A 16,826-nucleotide genomic window follows, 5' to 3' on the forward strand; every position below is an offset into this window, starting at 1 on the left:
ACTGATTATATTAATTAAGCACGTTCACATAATATGCAGTTTTCATTTGCTATTCTTATTCCATATGCAGTGATTTACATTCTTTGTTATCTCCTATGTAATTTGCTTTGCAAAAATATTGAAAAGAATCTGAGGATAAATGTTAATGCAAGTGACACTTGTCAAGAAGCTTCAACCTCTTTGTTACTCACTCATAACTCTTGTGTATTTCAAAGTCATTCAATGAAAAGTCAATCATTGTTGACAACAGATGAATTAGTGGTGTGGTGGTAATATCACTGGTCTAGTTACCCAGAATCCTAGATTTAGGGCATGAGTTCAGATGCCATTGTAGCAGATAATGAATTTGAATTCAAATTCTTAAAAGAAACAATCCTAACCATTTTTGTCATCAAAAACCTATCTGTTCCATTAATACCCCTTTAGAGAAGGAAATTTGCCAACTTTATCCGATCTGGTCTACATGGCCCATTCCCAAAGCAGTGTTATCTCCTAACTGTTCTTTGAGCAATTAGGGATTGACAATAAATGCTGGCATTGCCAGTGATGCCAATGTCCATGAAAGAATAAAAAAGAATTCTTCAAGTGCATTCTCCTAGTACTTTATCTCAGTTTTGTTCAGGACAGTGGATAGAAAAATCAGCACAAAAGAAGAGTGGGACCGACAAAAAAGGCACAGGCACAAAGAAATGTGTGCAGTATTTAAAGACAGCCATGATGGAGGCAAGAATTGATGCTGATGAGCAAATGGTCCAATCAGGACAAATAAGGAGATACTGAGAATTCTTTTTAAACTAAAGGCAATGATGTTGAAGTCTACTTAAATTCACATGCTGAGATGATCCAGGTTATGAAAATATCAAAATTGAAACAAAGCTTAACTGGGAAGCACTGGGGAAAATCAACCTGGTGGCTTTCAGATTTTCTGAACTATAGAGAGCATGAGGTAAATTATAAAAATTTAAAAATGATTCTTTTTCAAATGATTAATTCTCAGCAATATGGATTTTAATGGCACATTATATTTTATTTCTTATTGCTACTTGTTGAGAATCTGGTGGTAGATCTTTTAACATTGCGATTCTCGTAGTGAAGGTTCTTCCACATGTTGTTAATGAGAGAGTCGCAAGACCTTCACAAAGCAATAATTGCTACACGTCTGGCATCTAGGATGTAAAGTACAGGCTGGGAGCCTCATATTTATAGATCTCCTAGTTTTTAATGGATAGAGATACGTGTTATATGTTAGGCACCTTCAATCCATCAACCAGTTTCAACTTGCTCCAACACAAATGAATGTAGGTGAATTTTGCATTAGTGTCCATTGCTGACTGTAATTTAACACCCAATTAGTATATAATTGACATTAATGAACGATTAATTATATACGTGCCATTCAAAATGCTGAATGACTTGAGGACTGTGCCCAAGCACCTGCTATTCGTGTTCTTCTAGTTATTACAAGCCACGGATTGAGGGGCTGAAAAGACTTGGTAGATTGCAGCAACACATCTGGCAGTTGCTGTGCAGCGCAAACATGGATTGTGTGTCAGTGGTGGATGGCATCAACGTTTAAGTAAAATGATTGTGTGTCGATCAGTTGGGTTGCCTTATCCTAGTGGGGATCACTTTTTTAAGAATACTGGAGATGTATGCATCCAGGCAAGTGGAGGGTATTTCATCACAATCCCATCTTTGTGCAAACGCTTTGGTCAAGAGATATAGCCTACCTGACCTCTGACTTCTCTAGTAGACATGCCATTTACTTGGTTGGCCTAGATAGGTTTCTGGTCAATGGTGATTCCTGAACAGGAGATAGTGAGGACTGCAGATGCTGGAGAAGTCAGAGTCAATGAGGTGTGGTGCTGGAAAAAGCAAAGCAGGTCAGGCAGCATCTGAGGAGCCAGAGAGTCGATGTTTCAGGCATAGGGTAAAGCTGCCTCACCTGCTGTGGTTATTCCTGAGTACTGACAATAGAGCTCGAGGAAAACAGAACTCATAGAGTTATATCTAATAACAGCAGCAGAAAACTTTGACCCAACTCAAGCCTCCTCCCAGTTACATTCTCTTTACAGTCAGTGATGTCAGTCTGATGCTATATGATATTTCAACCATTTCTAGTTTCCTAGCCAAAATTACCTCCTTCTACCATCGGAAGTCAAAACCCATATCCTTCATCAGGAGGTCTGAGGCCTCTCTGCTTCTTTCTTGAACTGTGCCCAACCAATTTCCATTGTTACCAATCACCTCAATCTGACTTACTTGTTCTCACTCCGAGCAATTTCTCCTTCAACACCACTCACCTCTTACAAATCAATAGTGTTACTGTGGGCCCTTGTTATGTTTGTCTTTTCATGGGGCTTATGGAAAATCCTATGTTCCAGTCGTACTACTCTCACAGCTCTTTCTCCAGTGCATTGTTGTTGTTTTCTGCTCTTACCCAGAAACTGGAAAAAATTTGCTTCCAAATTTCTACTTTCTTTCACCCTCACCTGGTCCACCTTTGACTCTTCTCTTGCCTCTGCGTCCACTTTTGGATTGGAATATCTATCAACACTTATTACAACTTACCAACTCCCACAGCTACATCCTCACACTCTGTTTCCTATAAGGACTCCATTTTATTCGCTCAATTTCTGCCTTTTTAAAAATCTGTTCCAATGAACAATGGTGGTTTCAACTGGTTGTCCTTTTTCCACAATAAATGAGTCAATCTGCCACTGTGCTTGCTCGGGTCCCTGCCTATGTCTGATTCATTTGTCTCCCTTCTGCTCTCACCCTTTCCCTTCTCTCCCAAAACCATGACAGGTTTCCCATGTCCTCACTTTCCACCCCCACCAGCCTTCATATTCAAAGGATCATCCTTTCCCATTTCTGCCACCTCCACCAGCATTTCACCATCACCTAATGTCTAGATATAAAAGCCATAATTGTTTCACCTGAGGATTCAGTTGTGATTGTGTTTTGTGCTGTGTACTGTGTACTGCAAACCACAAAAAAAAACTGTACTGAAGTGGTATATTAACCATAAACATCAGCCTGATACTATGTTTCCAATTTCCCTTTGTTTGTGGGCACAGCCCCCAATTTTGTTATGACCATGGTTGCAGGGTGGTCAAAATCCCCTCCTGATTTGACATCAAATGGTTTTATTTTGTTTGGAAGGGACATACTTGCCAAATCCTTGACTGATTAACTATTTGTTTATGCACTGTAATCATAAAAGAACCAATCGGACAAGTTTAATTGAGTTTAACAAAGAACAGAGTTAGCTTTCCCAGGCATAAACCAATCTAAGTTAAATACTAAAACGTGCATTGACCTAAATGTACACAAACTGCACACACATTTGAAGTTTACACACATACAAAATAAAGGTTACAGATTGGGGAAAAATAGATTAACTAATTCAAAGACCATCAAGAAATTTTAACCAGTGTACACTCTGTAACTTCCTGACCAACTTGGCTCTCAGTTGAAATTGATCGTCTGAATGGTTCTGATTCAGAAAGGTAGACAGCCAAGTTGATTGTTCTTCTGGTGAAAATAGGGCTGGGTTGAATTATTTTTTAAAAATGTGTGTCTGCCACAAGGAGTCTATTAGATAATTACAGTCAGTAAACAGGTTTGAAGCCCGCTGGGTGCTTGGAGAAAGGCGGAAGTAAGACAGATCCCACCAAGGTCTTTGCTCTTAGCTGCTTATCCTTATTTCTGCTGTAAAATATATTCATATGATTTTCTTTCTCCAAACTACCAAGGGGATGAAAGAATAAGACACTATCTATTCTAAAGGTTACTGTGGAAGTTATCTTCATCAGGATCCTACGGTCCACATGATTAGTCTTAACAGTCTCTCTCCAATAGTAGAATACCTTAGATGATTGCCATAGATGCCTCACAAATGAGGTGCAATGTGTGAATCCTTCAAATTCCCCAGAAATGATTGCCTTTCAGTTTTACTCAGAAACACAGAACGTTGTCATCACTCAAATTGTTTGGTATGTCAGTAATGCAAATTGAGGTTAGCTGTTGGCTGTGTATTAAAGCTGCTTTAGTATCTGTTTTAAAGTCTGTTTTTGAATTTCAAACTTAATTTTTACATCTATGGATTAAAATGAATTGTTTAGCTTTAAACACATCCAGATGACATTACTAAAATATCTCACAGTATTGTTCGGGGAAAATAAACAGTATAGGTTTTCTGTAACCACAGGTAGATACCAACAGTTACAGATGTGAACATGTAATGTTATGAGTCACATGTATTAGTTTAATATGATTGCATAATATCATGTGTACTATGGGAACACTGTTGGATAAAGATAGCGGTGAATAAGTGTGTACTTCTTGGATTGGAATTTGTTATCTGTAGAGTTATATACAACTTTTCTTCTTGTAATAAAGATTTGAGCTGTACATCACTTTCTTGATGTGTACATTTCCCATTCATGCAAGAATAGAAGTTTAACCAAAGGAATCCAAGTCTCACCTGATCTAAGAGGGAATAAAGGGTTTAATTCATCCTTTTAGTTATTACATTATAGTCAAAATGTGTGGTGCTGGAAAAAGCACAGCAGGTCAGAAAGCATCCAAGAAGCAGGAGAGTTGATGATTTGGGCATACGTCCTTCATTAGGAATGTTGAGGGAGGAGAGGGAGGGGTAAGGACACTGGGAAATAAATAGGGGTGGTGGGGGTGGGGTCTAGGGGGAAAGTAGCTGGAATGGCAACAGGTGGATAGAGGTAGGAGATGATTGTGATAGATTGGTGAGGAGGGTGAAGCGGATAGTTGGGAAAGAAGATGGACAGGTGGATCAGGTCAAGATGGTGGTGCCAAGTTGGAGGATTTGATCCGGGATAAGGTGGGGAGATGGGGAGATTTGGAAACTGGTGATGTCAGTGTTGATGCCATGTGGTTGTAGGGTCCTGAGGCGGAAGATGAAGTGTTCTTCCTCCATTTGGTGGGTGGCTTTGATTTGGTGGTGGCTGAGACCCAGGATTTGCATGTCCTTGGGAAAGTGTGAGATGGAGTTGAAATGGTTGGCCACGGGGCGGTGGGGTCATTTGATGCTTGTGGACCAAAAATGTTCCCTGATCTGCTCCGCGAATTGGAGCTCGGACTCTCCGATGTAGAGGAGACCAGTAAATGAGATGGGAGGATGTGCAGGTAAATGTCTGCCAGATTTGAAATGATCCTTTTAGATCCTTCGACGGAGGTGAGGTATGGGTGCAGGTTTTGCGTCTTGTGTGGCAGCAGGGGAAGGTACTGGGTGCAGAAGATGGGTTGTTGGGGTTGTAGACCTACCGAGGAAGTCGCAGAGAGAATGGTCTTTGCGGAACGCAGATAAGGATGGCGAAGGAAATAAACTTTTGGTGATGGGGTCTGATTGTAGGTGGCAAAAATGGCGGAGAATAATGTGCTCTATCTAGAGATTTGTGGGCTGCAATGTGAGGGGGTTCTATTCTTGTTGTGGTTGGGATTGTGTGGTTCCAGCATCTGTAGTTATCACTTCCTGTTAGTTATTATATTATTGCCCATTAACCATCGATATGCACTTTCTGCAAGTTTATAAGTAATTTCTGCATTTTGTTTAAATATTGCTCTCGGTTGATTATATTCCCATTTGATATTGTCTCCAAATTAGAAATTGTCATTCCATTTCATAAATCTAAACTATTCATACAAATTGTTAATACTGGTGATCCAGAACTGATCCTTGTGGAACACCCACTTCCACCCTTTATCTTTTTAAAGTTCTTTCATTGGATGTGAGCATCACTGGCCAAGTCAACATTTGTGGCCCATCCTTAATTACCTTGAATCCAGTGACTTGCTGGACCATTTCAGAGGGCAGTTAAAAATCAACGACATTGCTATGTGTCTAAACTAGGCCAGATCAGATAAGGGTGGCAGATTTCCTTTCCTAATGTCTATTCGTGAACTGGATATTTTTTTTCAAACAAAGAAAACGTTATGGCTATCATTACTGAGACTAACTTTATATTCCAGATTTATTTGTTTACTTTAATTTGAGATCATGCAGCTGCAGTGAGATTTGAAAACATATATCCTTAGAGAATTAGTATGGGTCTCTCGATTATAAATCTAGCAGACATGACCACTACAATGCTATCACGCCTTAACAGCTACCTTCATCCTGTTTTCTGTTTGTAGCTAGCTTTGTGAACAAATGGCAAATACAGTCCCTACATTTACAAACGCTGCTGATCTTGAGATGCTAAAATAAAGGCACATGTTTTATACCAACATTCAACATAAAATTGATCTTCCATGTACAAGTACTCCAAAATGCGATGATGTTACCACAAACATTTTCATTAGCTTTGTTTTTCTCATGGCCTCAAAGTGACTGGTGAGCACATTAGATAGCAATCTTAAACCTACAATTTGTACCCTGGCTACTGTTCAGCAAAGCAACTTCAAAAAAATTATGAATTATTCTGTATCACAGCTGCCTCAAGATAGACTGTGGTGAGTTATGGAGAAAGCAGATGACTAGGCCATTGGGAGCTTGAACGTTTGAAGAGAATTTTAAACAGAGGCATTGGTGGATTGTGCACCCTCATAGATCACTGAGCACAGAGGTATAGTTAGGTGAATAAAACTTGGTGCGACTTAGGATAGGCGCTGTAAAGTTTTGAGTTGAGAGTGTGGTGCTGAAAAAGCGCAGCAGGTCAGGCAGTATCTGAGGAGCAGGAGAATCGATGTTTCGGGCAAAAGCCCTTCATCAGAAATGAGGCTGTGAGCTTCAGGGGTGGACAAATAAATGTGAGGGGTGTGGGGCTGGTGGGAAGGTAGCTGAGAGTGCAATAGGTGGATGGAGATGGGAGTAATGGTGATAGGTCCGAGGGGACGGTGGACCAGATCGGTGGGAAGGAAGGTCGGTGGGACAGGTCATGAGGGTGGTGCTGAGCTGGAAGGTTGAAACTGGGATAAGGTGGGGAGGTGAATGAGGAAACTGGTGAAATCCAAATTGATGCCATGGGGTTGGAGCGTCCTGAGGCAGAAGATGAGGCATTCTTTCTCCAGGCATCAGGTAGTAAGGGAGTGGCAATGAAGGAGGCCCAGGACCTGCATGTCCTCAGCAGAGTGGGAGGGGGTGTTGAAGTGTTCAGCCATGGGGCGGTGGGGTTGGTTGGTGCAGTTGTCCCAGAGATGTTCTCTGAAGCGCTTTGCAAATAGGCGTCCTGTCTCCCCAATGAAGAGGTGACTGCATCGGCAGCAACAGATATAGTAAATGACATGTGGAAGTGCAAGTGAAACTTTGATGGATGTGCAAGGCTTCTTTGGGGCCTTGGACAAAGGTGAGGGGGGTGGTGTGGGTGCAGATTTTGCAATTCCTGCGATGGCAGGGAGGCGGAGAAATTGAGAATAGGAGATAGGGTTTTTGCAGGAAACAGGGTGGGAGGAGATGTAATCCAGGTAGCTGTGGGGGTTGGTGGTTTGTAGAAAATGTCGGTGTTGAGTCGGTCACCGTTGATGGAGATGAAGAAGTACAGGCTTGAAGTGCCTATTCCTGGGCTGTAAATTTTCTTTGTTCTTTGTTGAATGGGAGGGAAGTGTCAGGTGAATTTAACGTCAGGGTGGAATGTGTTGGTGAAGTTGATGAACTGTTCCACTTCCTTGTGGGCGCATGCGGTGATACTCATGCAGTCATCAATATAGTGGAAGAGAAGGTGGGGAGTGGTGCCAATGTAAGTGCGCAAGGTAGACTGTTCCACATATCTGACAAAGAGGCAGGTATAGCTGGGGCCCATGCGGGTGTCCATGGCTACCACTTTCATCTGGAGGAAGTGGGAGGATTCGAAGGAGAAATTGTTGAGAGTGAGGACCAGTTCAGCTAAACAAATTAGAGCATCAGTGGAAGGGTACTGGCAGGGACGTCAGGAGAGGACGAAACAGAAGGCTTGGAGGCCCTAGCCATGGCGGATGGCAGTGTATAGGGACTGGATGTCCAAGGTGAAGATGAGGCATTGGGGACCAGGGAAACAGAAGTCTTGGTAGAGGGCATGGGTGGTGTCCCGAATATATGTGGGGAGTTCCTGGACTGGGGGGATTGGATGGTATCAAGGTGTGTGGAGATGAATTCAGTGTGGCAGGAGGAAGGCTGAGACAATAGGTCAGCTGGGGTAGTCAGGCTTGATTAGATTAGATTAGATTACTTACAATGTGGAAACAGGCCCTTCAGCCCAACAAGTCCACACCGACCCGCCAAAGAGCAACTCATCTAGTCCCATTCCCCTACATTTGCCCTTTCACCTAACAATAGGGCAATTTAGCACGGCCAATTCACCTAACCTGCACATTTTTGGACTGTGGGAGGAAACCGGAGCACTCGGACAAAACCCGCGCAGACACGGGGAGAATGTGCAAACTCCACACAGACAGTTGCCTGAGGCAGGAATTGAACCCGGGTCTCTGGCGCTGTGAGGGAGGAGTGCTAACCACTGTGCCACCGTGCCATGGGTCTTGGGTAGGAGGTAAAACCAGGTGGTGCAGTGTTCCTGACTATGAGGTTGGAAGCTGTGGGTGGGAGATCCACTGATGTGATGAGGTTATGTATGGTCTGGGAGATGATGGTTTGGTGATGGGGGAGGTGGGGTTATGGTTGAGGGGGTGGTAGGAGGCCATGTTTTTGGGTTGGCACCTGCATTCAGCTGTGCAGAGGTCAGTGCGCCAAACTACCACTGCACCCCCCTTGTTCGCTGATTTGATGGTGACATTGGGGTTGGAGCAGGGGGAGTGGAGGGCTGCAGACTGTGAGGGTGAGAAGTTGGAGTTGGTGAGGAAGGAGGTGGAGGAAGAACGCCTCACCTTCCACCTCACGGCCTTCCAACCCCATGGCATCAATGTAGATTTCGCCAGTTTCCTCATGTCCCCTTCCCCCACCTTATCCCAGTCCAACCTTTCAGCTCAGAACTGCCTTCATGACCTATCCCACCTATCCGCACCATCCTCCCCTCCGACCAATCACCTTTACCCTCACCTCCATCCACCCATTGCACTCTCAGCTACCTTCCCCCAGCCCTACCCCTTCCCATTTATCTCTGCAGCACCGAGGCTCCCAGTCTCATTTCTGATGAAGGACTTTTGCCCAAAATGTCGATTTCTCTTCGGATGCTGTCTGACCTGCTGTGCTTTTCCAGCACGAACTCTCAACTCTAATCTCCAGCATCTGCAGTCCTCACTTTCGCTGTAGAGTTTTGGAATTGACTGACTTTGAAATTGGATGTCCACTTAGAAAAAGCAAACTAGGAGATATGTACTTGCTCATGAATGACAATCCAATTTATCCTGGCATTAAAAGTGCTTTTCAAATCTCAACTTGAGAAAGCTCGTGTGGAATACTAACTCAGGAGAGAATTTGCATTTCAATCACATCTCTGGCATCCTAATATTTTACAATTGTTCAGATGGGTGGAAGATGGGATGCTGCTCGGAGGGAGCTTTGAAATGAACAAATCTGGAAATATCTAATGGGTGCATGAGGATTTAAGTACCTGCTGAGATCATATAAGATTTGTGAAGGTTTGTAGCTCAGGTTGAGGTTTAGAGTGTAGGTTTGCTCGCGGAGCTGTAGGTTTGATATCCAGATGTTTCATTACCTGGCTAGGTAACATCATCAGTGGTGATCTCCAAGTGAAGCGACAAGTAGACCAAACACAGCCAGAAACCCTAACCACCTTACCATACATCAAAGAAGTTTCAGAAATGACAGCCAGACTACTAAGACCCCTCGGAATCCTAGTAGCACACAAACCCACCAACACTCTCAAACAAAAACTAACAAACTTAAAAGACCCAGTACAACCCATGGACAAAACCAACGTTGTCTACAAAATTCCATGCAAGGACTGCCACAAACACTCTGTAGGACAAACAGAAGAAAGTTAGCCACCAGGATACACAAACACCAGCTAGTCACAAAAAGACATGACCCTCTCTCCCTCGTAGCCCTACACACAGATGAAAAAAACCACCAATTCGACTGGGACAACACATCTATCCTGGGACAGGCTAAGCAAAGACATGCCAGAGAATTCCTAGAGACCTGGCACTCCAACCACAACGCCATAAACAAACACACAGATCTAGATACCAGATCTAGATACCATCTATCAACCCCTCAGAAAACGAACAGGAAATGACATCACCACAAACTCCAGGAACCCCATCCAGGACAAAGATATAAATAGAAAGCAGGAGACAACAGCTTCGTTTCATTTGGAAGTCGCCACTGATGATGTTACCTAGCCAGGTAATGAAACGTTTGGATATCAAACCTACAGCTCAGCGAGCAAACCTACACCCTGGAGATCATATAACGTTGTAGTTTAATGTCGGGAGTGTGGTGCTAGAAAAGCACAGCTGTTCAGGCAGCATCCGAGAAGCAGAAGAATCGACGATTCGGGTATAAGCCCTTCATTAGGAATTCCTGATGAAAGGCTCATACCCGAAACATCGATTTTCCTGCTCCTCGGATGCTGCCTAACCTGCTGTGCTTTTCCAGCACCACACTTTCAACTCTGATCTCCAGGATCTGCAGTCCTCACTTCCACCATTGTAGTTTAGCATGGATGAGGAATTTAAAACTCTTGATCATGCTTCCATCATCCTCTCACTTCCAAACTGGTGCCTTAGTCTAATACTCTTTCTCAGCTTGGCTGTACCCCACGTTACAACCTCATTTCTAACTCATTAAATCCAAAGGAAGTACGTCTTATTGTACTTGACAAGGAATTACTTTAAATTATTCATTCACATGTAGGCATGTTGAGGTGGGATGACAAAGTTTTTTTCAACCTGTTTTTGCAATCTATTTGTTATTACACATCACTGGAGCAGGTGTGACTTGGACCCAGGCCTCTCGGTTCAGGGGGAGGCACTGCTACTGAGCCACAAGAGGGCCTCTGGCAGGTTTCTTTCCCTGTTGAATTTAAATTCAATCATCTATGGCGGTATTCAAACTCATGTCTCCAGGGAGTCTGAATTATTAGTTCAGTGACATTTTCACAATATCATTGTCTCCCCCATTATACTGGGAGTTAGGAATGATTGAGCTAATGGCTTTGAATTTGTTTGTAGAGAGATTTGCATTAACATTTAATGTATAACGTATTAAACAATAAATCTTTATACGTCAAGAATTTGGTTCACACCGCGGAATCTTTCAAGTCTGCACCAATTGCCAATAGTAACTATGTTTACCCCCCGGGTCTGCTGTAACCAGCTGCTGGCAAGTCAGGTGACCTGATATCAAAGTTTGTGTTTGGGCCAGCTGACAATGCACCAGAAATCAATAATCGCCATGAGAATGCAGGTGAAATCTTTGGACCAATTCTTATATATTCATAGGCTTTTTAGTTCAGGGATGCATCAACAAATTCTACTCCTACATGTATCTAAAAATTATGAAACTTTACAATTGAGAGGAACATTTCAGATGTGACAGAAGTCCAAGTGTGTACCTCTGACATCGACCCTTACCCACAACTGCCAATATTTGTAAATTTACCTATACAGTGCTTCTGTGTCTTACAACCCTATGTATTAAATCTGGGAAATGAAAACCTTAAATTTCTCAGTCTTTTAATGTGACAGCCCCTATGACGCTGACCTATTAATCAATTAAAGATAGGCTTGCCACAAAATGGTCAAAAATCCTCAAAACATTTTTTACCTAATGTTTATTGCTTTAAGAACAAACATTCTAGCAAGTAATGTCTACTTGCTTCATGAATATACATATTTCAGCAAAAGATAAACACATTTATGTAACTAGCATTTCACAAAAAGTTGGATCTTGATGCTTTTATCTAATTTATTACCCCTTGAACTGAATTGTATTGTAGAAACAAAGTTAATATACTGATTATCACAGGCCTGGAAATGTGATCAGGTTGAGCCAGTTTCTCAGGCATCAGTCTATTGTGCTTAGGAGAAAGCATGTGCTTGTCACAATTTGCAAGTGCCTCACCCATTAGGATTGGGATATGAACATAGGAACAGGAGTAGACCATTCGACTCATCAAGCTTCTTCACTTCAATGATTTTTCCCCACCATCTCTTCATTTATGCCACTGGTAATTAGAAATCCACCGATCTGTAAATATACTCAATAACTGTGATCTCATAGCCTGCTAGAGTAGAGAAATCTAAATATTTTCCATTGGCTTCCAGGGGGTGTGACAGAACTACTTAGAGTCATAGAGTAATACATCGTGGAAGCTGGCCCTTTGGCCCAAACTCGTCCATGCTGACAGTGGTGTCCAATGAGCTAGTTCCAATTGCCTGCATTTGGTTCATATCCCTCTAAACCCTTCCCATCCTTGTACCTATGTTTTTAAAATGTTGCTAATGTAGCTGTCTCAACCACTTTCTCTGGCAGCCCATTCTGTATACCACACCACTCTCTACGTGAACAAGTTGCCCCTCAGGTCCTTCTTAAATCTATTCCCTCTCATCTTAAACCTACGCCCTCGAGTTTTCAATTCCCATCCCTGGCAAAAGGACTACATGCATTCATCCTATTCAATGCCCCTCATGATTTTATATAACTCAATAATTCATCTACATTATAAGGAATAAAGTCCTATCCTGGCCAAACTCTCCCTGCAACTCAGACCTACTAATCCTTGCAACATCCTCATAAATTTCCTTTACATTCTTTCCCATTTAATGATGTCTTTCCTACAACAGAGTGATCAAAATGTACACATACTCCAAGTGGAGCCTCAGCAATGAGTTATACAACCATAACATAACTTCCCAACTCCTCAGTGCCTCAACTGATGAAGGACAGCATGCTACATACCTTCGTCACTACCCTGTCTGCCTGCAATGCTACTTTCAAAGTGGCATTGTACTCCTAGGTCCCTCTGTTTCACAAGACCTCTCAGGATCCAACCATTTACTGTATATCTCCTACCTTGGTTTGATTTTCCAAAGTACAACACTTCACACAAGTCTGTATTGGGTTGCATTTGCCAATCCTCAGCTCACTTCCCCATTTAATCAAGATTCCTCTGTAACTTTTAATAACCTTCCTCATTATCAATTTAGTATCATCCATAACCTTATGAATCATGCTTTCTACATTCACATCTAGATCATTTATGTAAATAACCAATAGCAAATGTTCCAGCACAGATCCCTCTGGCACACCACCAAACAGGCCTCCGGTCTGAGAAACAACCTTCAATCATTAACCTCTGCTTCCTACAGTTGAGCCAATTATGAATCCAATTTGCTAGCTTAACCTGGATCCCATGCAACCTAATCTTCATGACTAGCTTGCCAAGCAGGACCTTGGCAAAGGTACTTAAAGCAATGAATAACATAACTTCTGTAAACAAGAGTTAGTTAGTGGAATTTATTTGTAATATTGAACTGCACAGTGATTAATCTGCTAAGTAATCCCTAGCTGGTTAGAAGAAGTCTTCACTCATGCTACTTGAAGGACACTTAGAGCATGTGCAGTCAGTTGCTGGGTTGTTATCTCAGGATCAGGTAGACCTCTGGATCCTTATGGGGTTTTTTTATTTTGATTTTGGAAAGTTGGGTGTTGACTGCCGTGAAGATATCTTTGAACTAGTTTTGGTTTGTTCATAAACAATTTCACAGTGATCTTCGGTGGAAGAAATTAATAAGGAAATAATAGACTGGAGTGACTGGGAAAAAAAGGATGACGAGTACACTGCCCAGCAGGTTATGTCAACAGTGAATATTTAGGGGACATTTCTCCTGTATGACATTTTGGAGAAGCAATGCACAGATACCTTCACTTCACAAGTGAGGTTGACACCTGATCGTTAGGTACACCTGATGCTGCTCCTGGCATACCCTCCAGAACTGTCCATTGAACCAGGATTGATCTCCTAGCTGGATGGTAATAGTCGTGTGGAGGGATGCCAGGCCATGATGTTTCCAATTGAGCTGTAGTACATTTATGTCGTTGTTGGTTGCCCACAATGCCTCATAGATGCCCAGCCTTGAATTGCTAGACCTGTTCAAATTTAGCATGGTGATATTTACACACAACATGATGGAGGGTATTTTCAGTGTGAAGGCGGGACTTCATCTCCATAAGATCTATGCATTGGTCACTCTTACAGATACTGACAAATGCATCTGCGGCCAGCAGTTTTGTAAGGATGAGGTTGAAAATGTCTTTCCTTCTCATTCATTCCCTCACCACCTGCTGTAAACTCAGACTGATAGCTATGTCATTTAGGGTCCCACCAGTTTGAACAGTAGTGCTGCTGTCAAGCCATTCTTTGTGATGGATATTGAAATCCTACAGGCCTTTGTCACCCTTGGTTCTTCCTCCAAGTGTCATTCAGGTGTTCAAGCAGAGGGAGGATGGTACATGGTGATCAGCATGAGATTTTATTGTCCATTTTTGATCTGAAACCACAAGACTTCATAGGGTCCAGAGTCAATGGTGAGGAATCCCAGGTTAACTCCCTCCCACTATATACCAGTATGTTACTACTTCTTCTGGTCTGCCCTGGCATTGGGATAGTGATGTCTGGTACATTGTTTGTAAGATATGATTCCCTGGGTTGACTATGTCAGGCTGCCATTTCACCTGATGAAGGAACAGCACTCCACAAGTTTGTGATTTCAAATAAATATCTAACCTGGTGTCATGTGACTTCTGAGCTTGACTAGTCTGTGAGACAGCTCTCCCAATTGTGGCACTAGCCCCTAGGTGTTAGTAAAGAGGACTTAGATGATCTTTTATCTGCTTGTTTCTCAACAATATGTCTACCTCTAACCTAAAAGTATTCAAAAGCTGCACTTGCTCCTCCTTTTCAGGAAGAGAGTTGCAGAGACTTCATCAGGATCTCATTTACTTCAATCAAGTCATTTACTCTTACTCTTACTCTTCAATTTACTCTTCCAAACTCCACCCGGTATAAGGCTCTCACCAGAAGAGAAACTGTCTAATTCAGGTATTAGACGAGGAAATTTTTTTTGAACTCCTTCTAATTTTGTTTGTCCCATCAGTATTTCCCACCCATAACATTTGTATCCAACCCTCCGCCTTCCATTTGTTTTACTCATGAATTAGTGAATGTGCATATCGAGTTTTAAAGAGTATATATTAAGTTTCATAGTTCCAGACTGGTGATACTTTATTTTTCTCAGCCATTTGTTAAGTAATAATTAAGTTTACAACAAATGTCTTCTTGTTGATGATGAATCCTGGTGTAAATCACTTTTATCCTGAATAGCAGTAGCAGTCAGACAAATTGATTTTCTTGTGGTTAATTCAGATTCTTACATACTTGTTACATTTTGCAGAATAGTTGGGCTCAATTATCCTTTCTAGCTGATTGTAATAGTTCTCCGTGTTTGATTACACATGCCTGAGTGCAGTCATTTTGAAAAAGACCTGTAGGCTAACTGCTATAAACATGAAGAAGCAGACATTTTAAAGCAATGAATAAAACTCCTCATACATGCATAAAAGTGTCATTACTAGACATCACTTCGACCAGTACCTTCACTCCACCACATGTAGATTTCTTCACCCATCTATGCCTGAAGTTCTGTGATTCTCTTCTCTAATGCCCTGTGCCTGGTCTCACCCTCTTCCCTTAAGATCTTGCTTAAAAGTCACCTCTTTAACTAAGTTTTTGTACACCTATCTTAATATCAATACATGTAGTTTAGTGTCAAGTTTTACTTGATAACATTCCTGTTGAATGCTTTTTGCTTATTTCCTAAGTTAAAGGTGTACTATGGAGCCAATTTGTTGTTTTATGCCTCAATAAATGTCTAAATCGATTGCAGAAGAAGAAAACTCAGGCTGGGCATCTAAGGGAAAGTAAAGAAAGACAGCACACTGGTAACACTCCACGGAGTGGGGAATCATGAGCTTCAATGGGCTTCTTGAGCTTCAGCAGAAAGATCACAGAAATGAAAAAAAGGAATGTTTGTGTAAATGCAAGGGAAATTTGATGAAGCAACATTCGTTAAAACACACTGGCTCAGCAGTTAGCTCTGCTGTTTCACAGCACCAGGGATCCAGGTTTGATTCCCGCCTTGGGTGACTGTCTGTGTGGGTTTCCTTCCACAATCCAAAGATGTGCAGATCAGGTGAATTGGCCATGCTAAACTGCCCATAGTATTGAGTAAATGTAAGGGAATAGGTCTAGGTGGATTACTCTTCAGAGGGTTGGTGCGGACTTGTTGGGTCAAAGGGCCTGTTTCTATACTGTAGGGAAGCTAAAAAAAAAATGCGATGAATCTGCAATTCCTGGAGATTGAGATTATACGTCAAGGAAGTTCTATCAGAGAACTTAGTCCATACTGTTGGTCATTACCATCCTGATCTCATTCACTCACTGTTTTATATTATTAAGGTCTCTAGCATATGTGCCATAAAGTCTCACAAAGACAAAACATAAAAGAGATCTGCATTGATATAGAATAGTACATGGTCAGAGCTGAAAAATGTGTTGCTGGAAAAGTGCAGGTGAGACTTGAACCAAGACTTGAACACAGATAAAACCTGGTTCAGAGGTAGCGATACATAAGTCCATATTTACACCATAGGAAATAAGAACAGGAGTGGGCTCTTCAGCCCCTTGAGCCTGAATCACCATTGATAACGATCAAGGCTGATATGACATTTCTCACATCCACATTCCTGCATTGTCTTATAACCCTTGATTCGCCAACTGATCAAGAATATATCTACCTAAACATTAATTATACACAAGAATTCTGTCAGCTCACTGTCTGTGGTGCACTCAACCCATTGAGAGAAGAAATTCCTCCTCATCTCAGTCTGA

Source organism: Chiloscyllium punctatum, chromosome 2, assembly GCF_047496795.1.
Source record: "Chiloscyllium punctatum isolate Juve2018m chromosome 2, sChiPun1.3, whole genome shotgun sequence".
In the NCBI taxonomy this organism is placed as follows: Eukaryota; Metazoa; Chordata; class Chondrichthyes; order Orectolobiformes; family Hemiscylliidae; genus Chiloscyllium; species Chiloscyllium punctatum.